Below are 22,692 nucleotides of genomic sequence, written 5' to 3' on the forward strand. Positions count from 1 at the left end.
GCAAGGATTATAAATAGACTAGTACCAGTCAATGTATGTTTTAAAGCCCCTGTTTTATAGAGGGAACTGGATGTGAAAGAAAAGGGAAATAATGCAAACAGGAACAACAAGATTATGGTAAATTGGAAGGGAATAAACTGAAGTCAGATGAGGATTGAGAATGTAATGGAAAGAGTAGAAGAAAAATAACCATCATTTGAGTCATACAGTAAACATAAAATATCCATAAAGGAATCTTCTGGACACCTTAGCAGTATGTTCAAAAGAATAAGGGATAGCAAAGACCCAGGGGTATGATACAGAAAGTAAAGAAACAGGACACAATCTATACTTCACAAGTACTAGTATTTTTTAGTTAACCCAGATGAAATGATGGGATGTGTTATGGAAATAGTTGGGGAATAGGAAATAGCTGTATATTTAAAGAGAACAGTTTAAAAATGTACTTTGTTCTGAGAACACATGGCTGGCCTGTGACCGCACTGACTGACCATTTATGGGCTAATTTTACTTTCAGGAGAGAACCAGGAAGCATCATTATTGACTGTGGTGGCCTGGGAGAATGAAGGACTTAGCCAGATAAAATTCAGTGACAATTGACCTTTTTATTTAATATGAGGAAAATATGAGGAGAATGCAGCTGCACCAATGTCAAGTGGGGTTTGAATTTTGGGACCCTAGTTCAGATCAGCTTGACCAAGAAAATGCATTTCAGTTGAATTTAGAGGGATCAAAGAAAAGGTAGCAGTACCCTGATTACTTGCAGAAACCACTTAACAATAGTAAACAGATGTGACATAGAAATTAGTGATGAGTAAATGTTATAATATGTGGAGTAGGGCTACTAAGTAACTTAAAGTACCTCACTTGCTTTATCAATGCTCTGCCTCACAGAGAACAGGTATTTATACCATGGTGTTTATTTGACTAATAAGGGACGCTATGTTGGAGAACTTTCTGTGTTTAGAAAGACCTTAGGAATAAAGTAAAAACTTGGCAGTTAAGCTGTGTAGAGAAAAGGCTGGGTATATATATATTCTGGGATGACAATTCCAAATGTTCAGAGAAGAGACTAAATTAGGGGTTTTGGAAGTTCCAAGTTAGTCTGATTTTTCTAATCAAATTAATCATTAGAATTAAAGTAAATCAAGGAGAAAGCCTCAAAAGAGTAGGTGGGGGCTTCCCTGGTGGCGCAGTGGTTGAGAGTCCGCCTGCCGATGCAGGGGACACAGGTTTGTGCCCCGGTCCGGGAGGATCCCACATGCCGCGGAGCGGCTGGGCCCGTGAGCCATGGCCGCTGAGCCTGCACGTCCGGAGACTGTGCTCCGCAACGGGAGAGGCCACAACAGTGAGAGGCCCGCGTACCGGAAAAAAAAAACAAAAACAAAAACAGTAGGTGGTTTCATTAGTAACTTTCAAGTTTATCAAAAAAATTTTAGAACCCCAGTTAGAAAAGCGGGACCTGTTTAGACAGTGTTGAAGAATTAAAGCCCTGTTGTGAGCTACATTGGGACTCTGCCCCCACCTCTTAAATTAGAACTATAAAACACAGTAGGAAGAGAGAAGGGATAATGTAATGCCAAATAAGACAGAGCGGTTAATAGGAAGGAGTTGTAGCCCAAGGTGTGTGGGGAATAAGAAACTGCAGCATGGTCCACTAGAACTTTATGTGATGATGGAAATGTTTCATCATGCATTGACCAGTATGATAGCCCAGTGGCTGAGGCCTTGAAATGTGGTTAGTGTGGGGAATTCCCTGGCGATCCAGTGATTAGGATTCCAGGCTTTCACTGCTGGGGGCCCGGGTTCGACACCTGGTGAGGGAACTAAGATCCCGCAAGCCAAACAGTCAAAAAAAAAAAAAAAAATGAGGAATTGGATTTTAATTTTCTTTACTTTTAAATAGTCACATATAGTATGTGGCTACCTTCTTGGGTAGTGTAGTATCAGAGAATACTGAGCAGTTTCTAAACAAGTACAGATACAGATTACTAACAAACTTATGTGAACAAATGTGACTGTTTCCAAGATGTTTCATATCCTGAGTTCATTATTTCCAGGCCCTAGGCACTAGCATTGAAGACTTCCCTAGAACATTGAACATTGCCTGGAACATCCCTAGACCCTAAACTGAAGATTTCCCTAGCATGAGAACATCTACAACTGCAGGCCTAATCCATGTTGCTCACGCCTTGATTTAGCGAGGCCTCTTGTAGAATAAAATATATTTTTAAGTGGTAAACTGACTTGGCTGGGTGGCCCAAGGCTCAGGCAGATATTACCATTTATAGAGAGTTTTAAATGCATCCAGCGTGTTGCTAGGCAAGCCTTTAACATATACAATCTTAACTTCATTCTCACACAATTCTATTACATATGTATGGAAGTGGTAATTGCTGTTCCAAAGGGTTTCAGAGAGATTAAATATCTTTAAAGCCCCATAGTTATTAAATGATGCCAACATTTCAATCTGTGATCTGACTTAACATCCATGGATTTCGGACCTTAGGAAAGGGAATGGTGTATTTGAACCCACATCCCAAATCCTAGAAAATGACAAAAACTATTTCCAAATTACAGTAACCTACTGTCAGCACCTACTCTCTTAACAAAAGAGGAAAAAAATCTTCATTTTTTCTTTCCTTTCTGTCCACTGAGTACTAGAGTGGTTCATAGACCTAATCATTGGAAAAGCACATTGTTGAAAAATGCCTGGCTAAGAGCTGAAATGCTGCTGTTTTATGCTACATGGTTGGGCTTTAGAAATGTAGGAAGAATACAGAAAATACATTCTCACCCATTTTCTTTTGCTGTTCCTGGGGCACCCAGAACCCCTATTTTAGACCATTTCTTCCACTTCGGACAATATAAACTTTCCAAATACCTTGTAAAATTTATTCTTTGTCAGGATAGTACAACGACTACACATCCCTTGAGGCTGCATGACTCATAAGCACCTGGCAGCGCCATTGCAAGATGAGTCCCTCCCAAAAGGACTTCTTCATCTGGAAGGGGTTCAATGACACAGATTGACTCACCTTTGCAGACCCACACAAGCCACAATAATGAGTTGCTGGCGTGGCTATGAGACACATTGGGGGTGGGAGGAAGGTGAGCCTGCTGATTTCCAGCTTGGTCCTTGGTTAACAGCTTTACTAGTTCCCATCCAAACTTAGAAGTGGACCTTGACGTCTGATGGTTTTTTTGTTTTTTTGCCTGTTTTGTCTCTGCCTTCAAGGATACTTGCTCCAGAGTTATGAATATAATACTTCAAACACTGTCTTGGTCTTGCTGGGAGAAATTACGCTAACCAGAGAGCTTGTAGTGGACCAGGTGGTCTGCTAAATAGCTGTCTAGAGCTAGCTTCCAGCCCAACCTCACCCACAAAATTCCTCTCCCTGCTTGGAACCTGCGTGTGATGACTTTTTGTTAGTTTCCTCATCCAGCCAAATTTGTTCTTTCCCCAGAATTTTATATGCACCCTTCACAAAAGCTGTTGGGTAGCAGCAGCTAGGTCATTCCCAGGTCCCAGAAGTTGCTGGCGTTTAATTGCCAGGAGGTTGTCTGCATAACTGCTGGAAATGCTGTGATGGTCTGCACTGTCCTTTCCAGGTCCCCCATCTTGGACTGACCCGCAGTGTTTTTCCAGCTAGAGGTATTCCAACTCTCTCTGCTTTGGGCAGAGGAACAGCCTTTGGCAGCATCTACTCCCCCAGGGGAAGTCTAGCAGCATCCTCACTTTGTTTTCTCATGACACTTTTGGAGACAGCCTCAGTGTTTGCTGTGTTTTCATTCCCTCTTAACTGGGCATACAATCCTGATCCATTCTGGTGGGGCCCTGCTGTCTCCCCCTCAGCCTGGGATCAGGCACGTGACAGGCACTTGTCTGAAGTACAGTCTTGTCCTCCTAAGCATCCACCTGAGTGTAAGTATATCCATCTTTCCTTCAAAATATTAACACCCTCAGCAGAGTCCCTCACTTTCTCAAGGATTCGGCATTCTTCCTGCAAATGACTCAAAGGTTCGTTTTCCCAAAATCTCTACAGACCTTGAGAAGTTTTGTCTTAGCTTTGGTGTATCTGGAGTCCTGTTTCAACATTTTTCCACCAAGATGGCAGCCTCCTGCCTGCCCTTTGTACACTTGTTTTTCATTTTGCCTCCCTTGCGTTGTGCCCTTTGGGTGTTTTTTTCTTCATTGGTGGTTCCCTAGCCATGTTCTCCCCCTGCTCCCTTTTTTGGCAACTTTATGGCAATCTTCAATTCTTTTCCTTAAGCAATATTGGTACTTAGCAGCTTCAGAATATCCCAGGCACAATTCAGTTGCAACATGGCCACACACCTTTTTTCCTAAGAAATGTGCTAGTGAAACAATAACAACCGAAGTTAACAATATGTATGCTTTTGCATCTAGCTATGTAAGCACATAATTATATTTGTTCAGAAATAAAGATGACACACCACATTTTAATAGCTACTTTGAAAGCTCATGTGCCTCCTAAATATCTGTTCAACTGTTTTATTTCTCTCCATCTTGACTGCCACCATCCCAGTCCATGCTACCATCACCTTTCTCCAGGCTTAGTACCATCCTGTATACCCACATCCACTGTGATCCTTTTCCCGTCACTTCACACACCAGCCATAGTAATCTTTTCAAAACACACATGTAATGATGGCACGTCTCAGCTTAAAACCCCCCTGGCTTTACTTGTCCTTAGGATAATGACAAAACTTCTTAACACAGTGTACATGGACAAAAATGGTCTTCCCCTGCCGATCTGTCCAGCCTCTCTACCATTTGCTCCTGCACTTTGCCTTTTGCAACCATATGGGACTTTTCTTTGTCCCTCTTATTCCCCATGCTCTCCCCCTCCACCTTTGCCCATTTGTCCCTAGCTAACTTCTATTCATCCTTAGAGTTTAGCTCAAGTGTCACTCCCTACCTTTCCTAAGTAGACCAATAGGCTCTCAAAAACCAGGAATCTCTTCTTTGTAGCACTGATTACAGTCACACTCATCAATTTGTATTGATTATTTGATTAAAAGTTTTTCTTTTAGAATGGAACTCGGTGAGAGCAGGAACCACATCCATTACTGTTCAGCAGTATATCCCAAGTGCTTAACATAGTATCTGAAACACAAATATATGTTGGATGAATGAATGAAGAAGGGAAAGGAAGAAGGTGGGGAGGGTTAGCCCTGAGTGAGGCAGTCTTGGAAACAGGCAGCAGGAATGCCAAGCAAGGCTGAAGAACTGACTTCACTGCACACCTGGAAGAATGTTGTAATGCCTGTGCCTGTCTCAAGGAGGTGCTTTCCTAACAGGTGAATTTCGGTGCCTTTGCTTCCACTGTAATGTTTCACAATCCTCTCCCAGTGTTAGCCTGCAACAAATCCCTCAGTAATCTGTGTCTGATGCCAAGGATGAGAGAGAAAGGGCATTATCCAGAAAGATGGATGTACCTATTGCAATTAACCTTTCAATACCTTTACGTCTGATTTCCCTTACATAGCCCACTCTCCCATTAGTAAGCATCTCTTCTACTCCTCAACACCTGCATTCTTTAATTTTTAAAATTATACATATATACTATAAAATGCATACATTTTAAGCATACAGTTTGGTGAAGATTTGCAAAGTGAACATGCCTGTTTAAGCACCACCCTGATCAGGATATGGAACATTACCAGTACCCCAGAAACCTCCTTCATGCCCTCTCCAATCATTACAGCACTAGGTAACCACTATTCTGACTTCTGTCACCATAGATAGATTTTGTCTGTCTTTGAACTATGTGTAGATGTAATAGTATTGTATCGTAGAAGTTTGGGCTCCCCCGAGGAAACACTTGGATGCAGTAGTTTATTGGGGGGGATGATCCCAGGAGACAGGAGTGATGAAGTGGGGAGAGTGAGACAGTTAAGAAGGAAACGCCAATATAAAGGTGTGTTATTGAGATTGGACACATAATGCTTCCCAGAATTATCTGAAGGTTGGGAGAATGGGAGGCTGGAATACTTATCCATGGGCTCCTCTTCCCCATTCACTGAGAGATGCCACAGGAAGGTTAACTTCTATACAATTCTGGGCTGTAATTGATCTTAGGCTCCAGCAGCAATGAAGGACATTTGGATTATTTTCAGTTTGGGATAATGTCTTTGGAGAACACATATGTACACATTTGTACACATTTCTGTTGGGTATATAATTGGGTGGAATTGTTGGATCATATGCTATGTGTATATTTAGCTTTAACAGATATTGCAAAACACTTTTCCAAAGTGATTGTACTAATATATATTCTTACTAGCTGTAAACAAAATTTTCAGTTGCTCCACATCCTTGCCAGCACTTGATATTGTTAGTCCTTTTAATTTTAGGTTTTCTTGATGAGTATGTAGTGGTATCTCACTTTGTGTTTGTTTGCTTTTTGGTAAACTTTTTATTGAAGTATAATTTACATATAGAAAAGTGCACAAATAATGTGTATAGCTGTTACTTTTCACACACTGAACACACACACAATAGGTAGAAATCAAGAATTGGAAAATCAGCACTAGAGCCCCATACATGCATGCCCTCTTCCCATCACTATACCACCATCCCAGGAACATGTTATCCTGACACCATAGATTATTTTTGCCTGATTTCGAACTGCAAATAAATGGTGTAATATATAATATTATGTAGTTTTTTGTGTCTGGCTTTTTGATCCAACATTATGTTTGTGCAATTCATCTATATTGTTACATGTTGTAGTTCATACCGTTGTATAGTATTATGTTGTAAAAATATATTGCAATTTATTCGTTCTGTGAATAGGTATTTGGACTGTTTTTGATTTTAGCTGTTATGAATAAAGTTGCTACGAACATTCTAGACCATGTCTTTTTGAACATATGTATCTATTCTGGTTATGAAACTAAGAATGAAATCACTGGGATAAAGAGTATTCCCCACACCCTTGCCTACCTAGATTCTCTCTAATTTTAAAGGTGCCTAGTGGAATCGCATTAAATTTTTTTTCTTTTTTTTTTTTTTTTTGCGGTATGCGGGCCTCTCACTGTTGTGGCCTCTCCCGTTGCGGAGCACAGCCTCCAGATGCACAGGCTCAGCGGCCATGGCTCACGGGCCCAGCCGCTCCGTGGCCTGTGGAATCTTCCCGGACCAGGGCACGAACCCGTGTCCCCTGCATCAGCAGGCGGACTCTCAACCACTGCGCCACCAGGGAAGCCCTATTTTTTTTTTTTAAAAAAAAAGCTTTTAATGTTGAAATCATGTTAGATTTACAGAAAAGGTGCAAAGACAGTACAGAGAACTCCTTGTATATCCCTCATCCAGTTTCCCTTAATATTAACATCTTAACACTACCATGGCACATTTATCAAAACTCAGAAACCAACACTGGCACAATACTATTAAACTCCAGACCTTATTCAGACTTTACCAGTTTTTACATGCACGTGTGTGTGTGTGTGTTTCTGCACAATTTTATCATATGTATAAATTCATGTAACCACCACCACAATCAATATAAAGAAGTGTCCCATCACCACAAAGGACCGCTCATACTATTTATTGTCTCATCACACACACACACCCCATCCTCCCACTACCATCCCTAACCGCTGGAAACCACTAATCTGTTCCTGGTCACTATAATTATGCCATTTCAAGAAGTTATATAAATGGCATTGTACAGTGTGTAACTTTTTGAGAATGGCTCCTCCTTACCCCACAGCACAATGCCCTTGAATTCCATCCAAGTTGTTAACGTGTATCAATAATTTGTTCCTTTTTATTGCTGTGGATGTACCAGTTTGTTTAACTATTCATCTGTCGAAGGACATTTGGGATGTTTCCAGTTTGGAGCTATTACAAACAAGGCTGCTATGAATATTCATGTATCAGTTTTTGTGAACATTTGGTGGTGATTGGTGAGTAGTATGGTAAGTATGTATATGTTTATTTTTATTAAAAAGTGCCAAACTATTTCCCAGAGATGCTATATTACTTTACATTCCCATCGACAGTGTATAAGACATCCAGTTTCTCCGCATTCTTGCCAGGATTTGGGATTATCACTAGATTTTATTTTCACTTTTCTAATAGGTATGTAGTGGTTTTCTGTTTCTGTTTGGTTGTTTGTATTTCCCTAATGGCAAATGCTGTTGACCATCTTTTCATGTGCTTATCTGCTATCCATACATCCCTCTTTGGTGAAATGTCTGTTCATGTTTTTATCCATTTTATAATTGGATTCTTTTTAAACTGCTGAGGTTTGAGAGTTCTTTATATATTCTAGATACATGTCCTTTTGATGGTTTGCAAATATTTTCCCCCAGTCTGTAGCTTGTCTTTTCAACTTCTTAATAGAGCCTTTTGTAGAACAAAGGTTTTAAATTTTGGTGAAGTCCAGTAATCAATTTTTTTCTTTTATTGTCATGCTTTTAGTGTCATTTCTTTTCTTTTCTTTTTTTAATATTTATTTATTTGGCTGCGCCAGGTCTGAGTTGCGGCATATGAACTCTTAGTTGCAGCATGTGGGATCTAATTCCGTGACCAGGGATGGAACCTTGGCCTCCTGCATTGGGAGCACGGAATCTTAGCCACGGGACCACCAGGGAAGTCCCTTAGTGTCATTTCTAAGAATTCTTCACCAAGACCTAGGTCCTGACAATTTTCTCCTATGTTTTTCTCTTAAAAGTTTTATAGTTTTACCTTTTAAGTTTAAATCTATGATCCATTTAAAATTTTTTGTATTGGTATAAGATGTGAGGTTTAGATTGAAGGATGTTATTGTTTGTTTGTTTTTAACCTATGTCTATTCAATTATTCCAGCACCATTTGTTGAAAAGACTATCCTTCCTCCACTGAAATGCTTCTGCACCTTTGTCAAAAATCAGTTGAGCATACTTGTGTGAGTCTGTTTCTGGGTTCTCTCTTTTGTTCCATTGTTCAGTGTATTTATCCATTTGTCCATATCATACTTTTGTTAACTGTAGCTGTATAGAAAGTCTTAAAATTGGGTAGAATGTTTCCTTCCACTTATTCTTTTATTTTTTTCAAACTTGTTTTAGTTATTTCCTTTGCATTTCCATATACATTTTAGAATATGCTTGTCTGTATGTTAAAAATCTTACTTGGCTTATGATAGGAAATGTGTTAAATCTGTAGATCAGTTTAGGAAAATTGACACCTTTACCACGTTGAGTCCTCCAATCCATGAACACGGCATGACTTTCCATTTGTTTAGATCTTTTATTTCTTTCATCAATGTTTTGTAGTTTTAAGCATATAGCAAAGCAGATTCTGTACAGGTTTTGCTAAATTTACATCTAAGTATTTTGGAGCAATTGCAAATGGTATTTTATTTTAATTTCAGTTTCTACATGTTCATTGCTAGTATGTAAAATATAGTTACTTTTTATATCTTGATCTTGCATCTTGCAACCTTACTGAACTCTCTTATTCTAGGAGTTTTGTGTGTTTTTTTGTAGCCTCATTGAGAAATGAATTTTCTCAATGCATTGAGAATTTTGTAGATTTATCTGCCTAGACAGTCATGTCATCAGCAAATAGGGATTTTCTTCCTTTCCAATATGTATGCCTTTAGTTTCCTTTTCTTGCATTCTCGCACTGGCTATGATTTCTAGTACTATGATGCATAAGGGTGGTAAGAGCAGACATCCTTGCTTTGTTCCCAATTTTAGGGGGGAAAATACTCAGTCGTAGTTATGATATTAGCTGTAGGATTTTCACAGATGCTGTTTATCAGGTTGAGATAATTTCCCTCTATTCCTAACTTGCTGAGAGTGTTTTTTCATGAATGAGTGTTGAATTTTGTCAAGTGCTTTTTGTGCACTAATTGATATTATTGTGTGACTTTCTTCCTTAGCCTATTAATATGGTAGATTCCAACAACTGTGTTCCAAATAGTGAACCAATCTTGCATTCCCAGAATCAACACCACTTAGTCATAGTGCATAATTCTCTTTATATATGGTTAGATTCTGTTTGCTAATATTTTGCTGAAGAGTTTTGTGTCTATATCCTTGACAGGTTTTTTTTAAGTATGGTCTTTTTCTTTTTTTTTCCATTTTTTTGTTGTTTTGTTTGTTTTGGTTTTGGTATTATGGTAATACTGGTCTCATAAAATGAGTTGGAAAGGGTTTCTTGTATTTTCTTGAAGAGATTATGTAGAATAGATGTGAATTCTTATTTAAATATTTGGTAGAATTGTCCACTGAAACAATCTAGACCTAGAGATTTACTTTTAAGGATTATTTTAAACTAGGAACTCAGTTACCTATTTTGTTTTGGGTGATTTTAATAGTTTGGTTTTTTTTTAAAGAATTAATCCATTTTTTTTAAAAGAATTAATCCATTTTATTTAAGTTGTTGAATTTATGTGTGTAGAGTTGTTTGACCTGTTCTCTTACTATCCTTTTGAAGTCTGTGGGCTCTGTAGTGGCCACTGTTTCATCCTTGATGTTGGTAATTTGTGTCTTCTCTCTTTTTTTTTCCCTTGTCAGTCTTGCTAGAGGTTTATCAAGATTGTTGATCTATTCAAAGAGGCACTTTTTTGTTCAATTTTCTCTTATTGTATTTTCAATTTCATTGATTTCTGCTCTTATCTTTATTATTCGCCTTCTTCTGCTTGCTTTGATTTTGTTTTGCTCTTTCTCTAGTTTCTTGAGATATAAGTATTTACTGCTGTAAATTTCCCTTTCTCTCTGCTTTAACTATGTCCCACAAATTGTGGTGTGTTGTATTTTCATTTTTATTCAGTTTAATGAATTTTAATTCCTCTTGAGACTTCTTTTTTCATCCATGGATTATTTAGATTTGTGTTGCTTAATGTCCAAGTGTTTGTATGTCTTCCTATTATCATTCTGCTATTGATTTCTAGTTTGTTGCCATCACGATCAGGGTGCCTATTCTGTATTATTTCAATTCTTTTAAAGTTGCTGAGGTTTGTTTTATGATCCAGAAAATGGTCCATCTTGGTAGGTGTTCCATTGATGCTTAAAAAGAATGTGTATTCTACTCCATTGTTTGGTGGAGTGTTGTATAAATTTCAGTTAGATCCTTTTGGTTAATGGTGTTATCCAGATATTCCATATCTTTGTTTTTAATCTAATAGTTATGTACATTGTTTAGAGAGGGATATTGAAGTTTCTAACTATAGTTATGCTTTTACCTATTTCTCATTTCGGTCCATCAGTTTTTTGTTTATTTAATAAATTTATTTATTTTGTTTATTTATTTTTGGCTGCATTGGGTCTTCATTGCTGCATGCAGGCTTTCTCTAGTTGCAGCAAGCGGGGGCTACTCTTCGTTGCCGTGCGTGGGCTTCTCATTGCAGTAGCTTCTCTTGTTGCGGAGCATGGGCTCTAGGCACGTGGACTCAGTAGTTGTGGTGCGTGGGCTTAGTTGCTCCTCGGCACGTGGGATCTTCCTGGACCAGGGCTCGAACCCATCTCCCCTGCATTGGCAGGTGGATTCTTAACCACTGTGCCACCAGGGAAGCCCAGTCCATCAGTTATTGCTTCATGCATTTGAACCTCTATTATTTGGACCATACATGTTTAGGATTGCTATGTCTTCTTGATGGATTAGACCATTTACACTTAATATTATTATTGGTAGGTTAGGGCTTTAATCTGCTTTTTTTTTTTTTCTGTTTGTTTCCTCTCTATTTTGTTCTCCCCACCTCCCCATTTTCCTGACGTCTTATGGGTTACTTGAACACTTTTTAGAATTTCATCTTGATTTAGCTCTGGTAGTTTTTGTGGATAATTTGGTTAACTTAAAATGTTTTTAGAAATAGTCTTTTTTTTAAAATTGTGGCAAAATATACATAAGATAAAATTTATCATTTTAACCATTTTAAAGCATATAGTTCTGTGGCATTAAGTACATACATTCACACTGTTGTGCAACTATCACCATCATCCATCCCCAGATCTTTTTCATCTTCCCCAGCTGAAACTCTACTCATTTAAGTACTAACTCCCCTTGTCTCCCTCCTCCCAGCCCCTTTCTGTCTCTATGAATTTGACTACTTTAGGTACCTCATATAAGTAGAATCATACCATATTTGTTCTGTCATGACTGGCTTATTAGCATAATGTCTTCAAGTTTCATCTATGTTGCAGCATGTGTCAGAATTTCTTTCATTTTTAAGGCTGAATAATATTCCATTGTATGGTGTAAAGTGTTTCTGACACTAAATATATGTGTCTTTTTCTAGCACCAACCAGTTCATTCTCGTTCTCCAACACTGACTGGATGTCCAATAATTCAATTCTGACGGTAACTCCTGGAGTTAGTGCAGACCCCACAGGTTAAGTACTTAATTCCAGAAGACTGCCCCAACTTCAGACCCCAGCTGAAAATGCAGTGCCCAAATTAGCCACTCTCTGCCTGGCCTATTGAAAATTTGGGGGTTCCAACAACCCTCACCTCCTGCCTCAGGTTCAATAATTCACTAGAACAACTCACAGAATTCAGGAAAGTGCTATGCTTACTTTTACTGATTTACTATAAAGGATACAACTCAGGCACAGCCAAATGAAAGAGATGTATTGGAAAGACGTGGGGGTGGGGTGATGCAGAGCTTCCCTGCCTTTACCAGGTATGCTACCCTCCCAGCACACTGATGTGTTCACTGACCTGAAAGCTCACTGAACCTTGTTGTTTAGAGATATTTATGAAGTTTTCATTACATAGGCATAATTGGTTAAATTGTTGGCCACTGATGCTTGAATTTAATCTCCAGCCCCTCCCCGCTCCCCAAGGTTTGGGAGTGAGGCTGAAAGTTTTAGCCTTCTAATCAGCTGTTAGTTTTTTTGACGACCAGTCCCCATCCTGAAGATATCTAGGTGCAACCCCCCACCCCATGAGTAATCTCACTTGCATACAAGAGACACTCTTTTCACGTAGGAGATTCCAAGAGTTTTAGGAAATCTATGCCAGAAACTAGGAACAAAGTACAAATATTTATTTTTTATTATATCACATATATATCTATACATACATTGCTTTAAAAATTTTTATTGACGTATAGTTAATATACAATGTTGTATTAGTTTCAAGTGTACAGCAAAGTGATTCAGTTATTCATATATATTCTTTTTCAGACTCTTTTCCATTATAGGTTATTATAAGATATTGAGTATAGATCCCTGTGCTATACAGTATGTCCTTGTTGTTTACCTATTTTATATATAGTAGTGTGTGTATGTTAATCCCAAACTCCTAATTTATCTCCCACCCCACCCCACCCCTCCATTCCATAAGTTTGTTTTCTATGTCTGCGTGTCTATTTCTGTTTTGTAAATAAGCTCCTTTGTATTATTATTTTTAGATTCCACATATAAGTGATATCATATATTTGTCTTTCTCTGTATCACTTACTTCACTTACTATGATAATCTCTAGGTCCATCCATGTTGCTGCAAATGGCATTATTTCATTCTTTTTTAATGGTTGAGTAATATTCCATTGTATATATATGCCACATCTTCTTCATCCATTTATCTGTCAGTGAACATTTAGGTTGCTTCCATGTCTTGGCTATTGTACATAGTGCTGCTATGAACATTGGGGTGCATGTGTCTTTTCGAATTAGAGTTTTCTCCAGATACGTGCGCAGGGGTGGGATTGCTGGGTCATATGGCAACTCTACTTTTAGTTTATTAAGGAACCTCCATACTGTTTTCCATAGTGGCTGCACCAACTTACATTCCCATCAAAAGTGTAGGAAAGTTCCCTTTTCTCCACACCCTCTCCAGCATTTATTATTTGTAGACTTTTTTAAAATATAAATTTATTTATTTATTTATTTACTTTTGGCTGTGGTGGGTCTTCGTTGCTGCACGTGGCTTTCTCTAGTTGTGGTGAGCAGGGGCTACTCTTCATTATGGTACGCAGGCTATTTTTGCAGAGCACGGGCTCTAGGCACGTGGGCTTCAGTAGTTGTGGCTCGCGGGCTCTAGAGCACAGGCTCAGTAGTTGTGGCGCATGGGCTTAGTTGCTCCATGGCATGTGGGATCTTCCTGGAGCAGGGCTCGAACCCATTTCCCCTTCATTGGCAGGCTGATTCTTAACCACTGTGCCAACAGGGAAGCCCTGTGGACTTTTTAATGATGGCCATTCTGACCGGTGTGAGGTGATACCTCATTGTAGCTTTGATTTGCATTTCTCTAATAAATAGCAATGTCAAGCATATTTTCATGTGCCTGTTGGTCATCTATATGTCTTCTTTGGAGAAATGTCTATTTAGGTCTGTCCATTTTTTGATTAGGTTGTGTTTTTTTTTTATATTAAGCTATATGACCTCTTTGTATATTTTGGAAATCAATCTGTTGTTGGTAGCATCATTTGAAAATACTTTCTCCCAGTGTAACACAAGGTCTTTTCATTTTGTTTATGGTTTCCTTTGCTGTGCAAAAGCTTTTAAGTTTCATTAGGTCCCATTTGTTTATTTTTGTTTTTATTTTCATTACTCTAGGAGATGGATCCAAAAAAATATTGCTGCAATTTATGTCAAAGAGTGTTCTGCCTAGGTTTTCCTCTAGGAATTTTATAGTATCCAGTCTTACATTTAGGTCTTTAATCCATTTTGAGTTTATTTTTGTTTATGGTGTTAGAGAATGTTCTAATTTCATTCTTTTACACATAGCTGTCCAGTTTTCCCAGCACCACTTATTGAAGACACTGTCTCTTCTCTGCTGTATATTTTTGCTTCCTTTGTCATAGATTAATTGACCATAAGTGCATGGGTTTACTTCTTGGCTTTCTATCCTGTTCCATTGCTCTTTATGTCTATTTTTGTGCCAGTACCATACTGTTCTGATTACTGTAGCTTTGTAGTAAGTCTGAAGTCAGGGAGCATGATTCCTCCAGCTCCGTTCTTCTTTCTCAAGATTGTTTTGGCTATCCAGGGTCTTTTGTGTTTCCATACAAATTAAAAAATTTTTGTTCTATTTCTGTGAAAAATGCCATTGGTAATTTGATAGGGATTTAATTGGATCTGTAGATTGCCTTGGGTTTTTTTTTGGCTGTGCTGCATGGCTTGTGGGATCTTAGTTCCTGACCAGGGATCAAACCCATGCCCCCCTGCAGTGGAGGCGCAGAGTCCTAACCACTGCACCTCCAGGGAATTCCTGGTAGTATGGTCATTTTAACACTATTGATTCTTCCAATCCAAGAACACAGTATACATAATTCAAAAAGAGTCATGTACCACAATGTTCATTGCAGCTCTATTTACAATAGCCAGGACATGGAAGCGACCTAAGTGTCCATTGACATATGAATGGATAAAGAAGATGTGGCACATATATACAATGGAATATGACTCAGCCATAAAAAGAAACGAAATTGAGTTATTTGTAGTGAGGTGGATGGACCTAGAGTCTGTCATACAGAGTGAAGTAAATCAGGAAGAGAAAAACAAATACTTCATGCTAACACATATATATGGAATGTAAAACAAAAAAATGGTTATGAAGAACCTAGGGGCAGGACAGGAATAAAGATGCAGATGTAGAGAATGGACTTGAGGACATGGAGGGAGGAAGGGTAAGCTGGGATAAAGTGAGAGAGTGGCATGGACTTATATATAACCAAATGTAAAATAGGTAGTGGGAAGCAGCCACATAGCACAGGGAGATCAGCTCGGTGCTTTGTGACCACCTAGAGAGGTGGGATAGGGACGGTGGCAGGGAGACGCAAGAGGGAGGAGGTATGGTGATATATGTAAATGTATAGCTCATTCACTATGTTATAAAGCAGAAACTAACACACCATTGTAAAGCAATTGTACTCCAATAACGATGTTAAAAAAAATATATATATATATAGGGGGAAAAAGGTCAATTCTAAAATAAAGTTCTTGAAAAGGTGAAAAAAAAAACAAGAACATGGTGTATCTTTCCATCTGTTTGTGTCATCTTTAATTTCTTTCATCAGCATCTTACAGTTTTCAGAGTACAGGTCTTTTGCCTCCTTAGGTAGGTTTATTCCTAGGTATATATACCACTTTTTTTTTTTTCATATACCACTTTTGTTTATCCATCTGCTTAATGGACACTGGTTTGCTTCTACCTATTGACTATTGTGAATAATGCTGCTATGAACATGGATGTACAAATATCTATTCAAGTTTCTGCTATCACTTTTTTGGGCTATATACTTTGAAGTAGAATTGCTGGATCATATGGGAATTCTGTTTAATTTTTTGAGGTGTTGTCACACCATTTTCTACAGTGGCTGCACCATTTTTTGGCTGTACCATGCGACTTGTGGGATCTTAGTTCCCCAACCAGGGATCAAACCCGGACCCCTGGCAGTGAGAGCACCGAGTCCTAACCCCTGGACCACCAGGGAATTCCCTTGGCTGCACCATTTTAAATTCCCACCAGCAATGCACAAAGGTTCAGATTTCTCCACATCTTCACTAACACTTGTTATTTTTTTTCTTTCTTTTTTTGATAATAGCCATCCTAAAAGATGTGAAGTGGTATCTCAATGTGTGTTTTTTTTATAAAGTCTCTTTTTTTTAATGTTTTTTATTTTTATTTATTTATTGCCACACCACAGCATGTGGGATCTTAATTCCCTGACAAGGGATCAAACCTGTGCCCCCTGCAGTGGAAGTGCAGAGTCCTAACCCCTGGACTACCAGGGAATTCTGTGGTTTTGATTTGCATTTCGCTAATGATGTTGAGCATTTTTGCTGTGCTTATTGGTCATTTTTATATGTTCTTTGGATTAAGTCTATTCAATTCCTTTGCCCATTTTTTAATTGACTTGTTTGTTTCATTTTTGTTGGGTTATAGAAGTCCTTTATGAGTTCTGGATATCAGTTCCTTATGAGCTACATTCAAATATTTTCTTTCATTTTGTGGATTGTGTTTTCACTCTGTTGATACATTTCTGTAGTGATTTTTAGAGATTGCTTAGATATTACATTATACATACAAAACTGATCACAATCTACTGCATTTTAAAAAAATTTTATTTATTTTATTTATTTATCTTTGGCTGTGTTGGGTCTTTGTTGCAGTGTGCAGGCTTTCTCTAGTTGCGGTGAGCAGGGGCTACTCTTTGTTGCAGTGTGTGGGCTTCTCATTGTGGTGGCTTCTCTTGTTGTGGAGCACGGGCTCTAAGCATGTGGGCTTTAGTAATTGCGGCATGTGGGCTCAGTAGTTGTGGTTCGTGGGCTCTAGAGCACAGGCTCAGTAGTTGTGGTGCATGGGCTTAGTTGCTCCATGGCATGTGGGATCATCCCAGACCAGGGCTCCCGTGTCCCCTGCATTGGCAGGCAGATTCTAAACCACTGCACCACCAGGGAAGCCCACAGTCTACTGCTTTTATTTTACCATTTTGAGCAAAATTTTGAAACCTTATTTAGATCCCTTTACCCTGTTCCTTCATCATAAAATTGTCTTAAATATTTCCTTTACCTGCACAGAGAACCATATCAATTTTATTTTTGCTTCAACCATCAAACAGAATTTTTTTTAATTCAAAAGGAGGATAATGTATTACCTTTAGTCATATTTTTACCCTTTTCATTTTCCTATTTTTCATTACTAATATTCCAAAGTTTCTTTTTCAAGATCCTTTCTTTTTCAAGAACTTGCTTTATTCTTTAGAATAGGTTGGTTGACAAAAATTCTTAGTTTTACCTCAGTTGAAAATATCTTTATTTAACTTTCCTTCCTGAGGGATATTTTCCCTGGATAAAGATTCATGGCTGACCATTCTTCCAGCACTTGAAGTGTGCCACTCCTTTCTGGCTTCCATGATTTCTCATGAGAAGTCTAATATTTGAATTCTTATTCCCCCATAGGTAATGTATATTTTCTCTCTAGGTGCTTTCAAGATGTTTTCTTCATTCTTAGTTTACAAAAGTTTTGATTATGATGTTCTCTGTGTGGATTTCTTTGGGTTCATCTTGTTAGGAATTATTTGCTAGCCTTCTTGAATCTGTAGGTTTATGCCTGTCACCTAATTTGGGGGAAATTTAGCTTTTTTTTTTTAATTTAAAAATTCTCGTTCTCTTTCTGTTCTTCTGGGACTCTGATCATACAAATGTTAGATCTTTTGTTATCGTCCCACAAGTACCTGAGGTTTTGGGGATTTTGAGGTTTTTCTTGTTTTCTTTAGCTGTTGTTGGTGGTGTTTTCTTTGTTTGTTTAGTTTGGGTTTTTTTTTTTTTTTTGTCCCTTTTCTCCCTGTTTGTTGTTTAGATAGGGTAGCTTCTATTGTTCTATCTTCACATTCACATATTCTTTCCTCTGTTATCTGAATTTGTACTATTTTAGCCCATTCAGTTAGTCTTAAATTTCAGTTATTTTTAAGTTCTAAATTGGAAATTTAGATTTCCATGGAAATGGAATTTGGTCCTTATTTATATCTTCTATTTCTTTGCTGAGATTTCCTTTCTTTCACTTGTTTTACGCATGTTTATAATTTCTCATTGAAGTATTTTTATGATGGTTGCTTTAAAATCTTTCTAAGATAATTCCAACAGTGTCATTTTGGTGTTCATTTGGTGTTGCTTCATTGAAGTTGAGGCTTTCCTTGGTTCTTGGTATGACAACTGTTTTTTTAATTGTATCCTGGACATACTGGGTATTATTTTATGATTTTCTGGATCTTATTTAAATCTTGTCTTTTAGCAGGCCTCCAATGACACCTTGCTGGTGGGGTAAGGGAGGACACCTCTTTTTTCCACTGGGTAGGGGTGAAAGTTTATGCTCTCCACTCAGCCTCTGCCTACATGAGGAGAAATGCTTCATTACTGCTGGGTAGGGGTAGAAATTTAGACTTTTGATTCAGCCTCTACTGACATCATGGGTATCCAGAGGGGCGCTTTGTTACTGTCAGGCAGGAATGGAAGTCTAGACCCTCCACTCAGCTTCTGCAGGGAGGGAGAATGGTGCCTCATTACTGCTGGATGGGTTGGAACTCTAGGTTCCTCATTTGGGACTGCTGACTGCAATTTTTGATATGGTGGTTTGTGGTAGTGTGAATATTGTCCAAAGATTTTCTATTCTCCTAGGCCACCCTTTGCCATTCCTTTGGCTAAAGAGAGGATTTGGGGAGGGCCTTTTTAAAAAATCTGTAATAATTTTTTTTTTTTTTTTGTGGTACACGGGCCTCTCACTGTTGTGGCCTCTCCCGTTGTGGAGCACAGGCTCCGGACGTGCAGGCTCAGCGGCCATGGCTCACGGGCCCAGCCACTCTGCAGCATGTGGGATCTTCCCAGACCGGGGCACGAACCCGTGTCCGCTGCATCCACAGGCAGACTCTCAACCACTGCCCCACCAGGGAAGCCCCCAAAATATGTAATAATTTTTAAATCAGCTTGCAATTTCCAAAGACAAACTGCTGGGAATTTGAGTGGGACTGAATGTAATCTATAGATCAAAATGGAATGAATTTTTATAATTTTGAATCTTCCAATCTATGAAAATAATACAACTATTTATTTAGTCTTCTTTAGTTGTTTTAGTATTATGTAGTAGCTTTCATATACATCTTTCATTAGAATTCATTAATTTTGGATACCAGTAGAAATGCTATCATTTGATGTTTCATTTTCTAATGATCTTTTCTAATAATTTATTTTTTATGCATTAACTTTGTATTCAGGTCCTTGTAAAATTAACTTATTAATTCTGTAGATTCATTTTGGACTTTCTATGTATTCAATCATGTCTGTGAATAATAAAAGTTTTGTTTCTTCTTTTTCAATACCTCTTATTTCTTCTTCCTGCCTATTACACACTATTGAATACAAATTGTTCAGTTCAATATCAAAACAAAACTGTGATAGAGGACAACCCTGCTTCATTCCTGATCTCAGGGAGAAAACTTTTACTCTTTATTGGATTTTAATAAAGCCAATAAATATGATGCTTGCTGTAAAGTTTTTGTATTTATCTTTTGTTAGATTAAGGATATTCTTTTTTATCACTAGTTTGCAAAGGTTTTTAAAAATCATGAGTGGATATGGAATTTTATCAAATGCTTACTCTCCATCAATTGTGACAATTATATATTTTATCCTTTATTTGGAATTTAAAAAAAAATTTATTGGAGTATAGTTGATTTACAATGTTGTGTTAGTTTCAGATGTACAGCAAAGTGAATCAGTTATATATATACATATATCCACTCTGTTTTTAGATTCTTTTCCCATATAGGCCCTTACATAGTATTGAGTAGAGTTCCCTGTGCTATACAGTAGGTCCTTATTAGTTATCTGTTTTATATATAGTAGTGTGTATATGTCAGTCCCAACCTCCCCGCCCTTACCCACAGTAACCATAAGTTTGTTTTCTACATCTGTGACTCCACTTTTGTTTTGTAAATAAGTTCATTTGTACCCTTTCTTTAGATTCTATCTTGAATGTTAAATCAACTTTGCATTCCTAGAATAAAATCAACTTGATGTAAGATTTACCTTTTTTATATATTGCTGTCTTTGCTTTAGTAATATTTTATTTAGGATTTTTGTATCTATGTTCAGGAGAGAAATTGACCTGTAGGTTCCTTTCTTACAGTGTTTTTCAAGTTTCGTGGTCAAGGTTATGCTGGCCTCTTCCAATGAAGTGAACAGAATTTCATCTTTTTATATCCCCTGGAATTTTTTGTGTAATATAGATGTTATTTATTCTTTAAATATTTGGGAAATTTTACTGATAAGCCATCTGGGCCTAGACTTTTCTTTGTAGGGAATTTTAAAATTTTTATTTATTTATTTATTTAATTTATTTTTTTTGGCTGCATTCGGTCTTCATTGCTGTGCACAGGCTTTCTCTTGTTGCGGTGAGCGGGGGCTACTCTTCCTTGTGGTGCGCAGGCTTCTCACTGCAGTGGCTTCTCTTTTTGCAGAGCACGGGCTCTAGGGTATGTGGGCTTCAGTAGTTGTGGCACGCAAGCTCAGTAGTTGTGGCTCGTGGGCTCTAGAGCGCAGGCTCAGTAGTTGTGGCACACAGGCTTAGTTGTTCCACAGCATGTGGGATCTTCCCGGACTAGGGCTCCAACCCATGTCCCCTGCATTGGCAGGCAGATTCTTAACTACTACGCCACCAGGGAAGTCCCAGGAATTTTTAATAATGGATAAAATTTTTATTAGCTTTAGGACTATTCTGATTATCTATTTCCTCTTTGTTTTGGTAAGTTATGTTCTTTAAGAATGTTTTTCGGACTTCCCTGGTGACGCAGTGGTTAAGAATCCACCTGACGGACTTCCCTGGTGGTGAGAGCCAAGGTCTCTCAAATTTCTGACCAGCAGAAATCATGTGAAATACTGTTTATTGTTCTTTTAAGCTGCTAAATTTTAGGACAATTTGTTACACGGCAATAGATAAGTAATACAGACTTTGGTACATGGAATTGAGACATTGAAAAGTTATAGTGTCTTTGACAGTACGGTGGGAGGAAGCTGAAAGAACTTTGAGGAAAGTATCAGTGAAAGTCTAAAAGGCTTTGAGGAGACTGTTAGGAAAATTCGGATAGCCTTTGAGAAGGCTGCCAATGGGACTTAAATAAACATGAAGATAGTGTTACTGGAAACTGGAGAAAAAAATTCTGTGTTATGCAGTGGCAGAGAGTTTAGCAACTCTGTTGTTACAGTAATTAGGTGGTAGAAAATGTACCTAATGAAATGGGTGATCTGGGAATTCCCTGGTGGTCCAGTGCTTAGGAGTGCATGCTGTCACTGCCCGAGGGCCCAGGTTCAACCCCTGGTCAGGGAACTAAGATCTCGCAAGCTGCGTGCAGCCAATCAATCAATCGATCAATCAATCAATCAATAAAGATGAAGCTGAGGGTGACAGTAAAATCTTTCATTAAGGCCTTAGGAAGATCCAAGGTGGTGCCTCAGAGAACAGTTCAGACAAATGATAGGACTTCCAGGAAGCTTCAGAGTGTAGGCCCTCAGCTGTCTCAGCAGAGGTTCAAGGTAGAGCGTTATCTCAGAGATTTGTTAAGTTTTTAAGAATGTCATGATGCAGAATCACCACCAGCTTGAACTGTAAGACAGTAGAAAATGAAGAGAAGCCTTTCAATCCCCAAACTCCTTCAGACAGGAAGCAAGCTAAGAAAACTACTCAACTACAAACACAGGCTAGCTTTCATATAAAATGAAGGATAATTTAGTGGGCAGAGCTATAATCTCAGAGTGGAGCCAAGAGCCACAGAGAATTAGGACTCAAATCCTAGGATTTGAGTCCTAATCAAGGACTTGCCAACAAGTGTCTTACTGGATTTTAGAGTTTTTGTGACTCAGTGACTCTTGTGTGCCCACCTTCCTCTACCCCCCCTTTTGTCTGTAGTGGTTTTCCTATACCTGTCCTGCCATTATGTGTTTTGTGTGTGTAGAAGCCAGATGTAACTTGTGTGTTTAGCTCACCAATCTTATGATTGAGAGGAACTGTACTCAAGAAACTCTACGTAAGGAACCACATATGATGCACTTCATCCATACCTGTACCTGATTTAGATGATGTGATTGTGGACCTTGAGCTGATACTGTAATGGAACGTGACTTTCGGGATTCTTGGGAGGGGGTGAGTATATTTTGAGTGTATATTCATGTGTAAGTTGGACATGAATCAGTGAGGGCCAGAGGGAGGACTACGATAGCCAGTCTTTGAGATGGC

Source organism: Lagenorhynchus albirostris, chromosome 1 (assembly GCF_949774975.1).
Source record: "Lagenorhynchus albirostris chromosome 1, mLagAlb1.1, whole genome shotgun sequence".
Classification (NCBI taxonomy): domain Eukaryota; kingdom Metazoa; phylum Chordata; class Mammalia; order Artiodactyla; family Delphinidae; genus Lagenorhynchus; species Lagenorhynchus albirostris.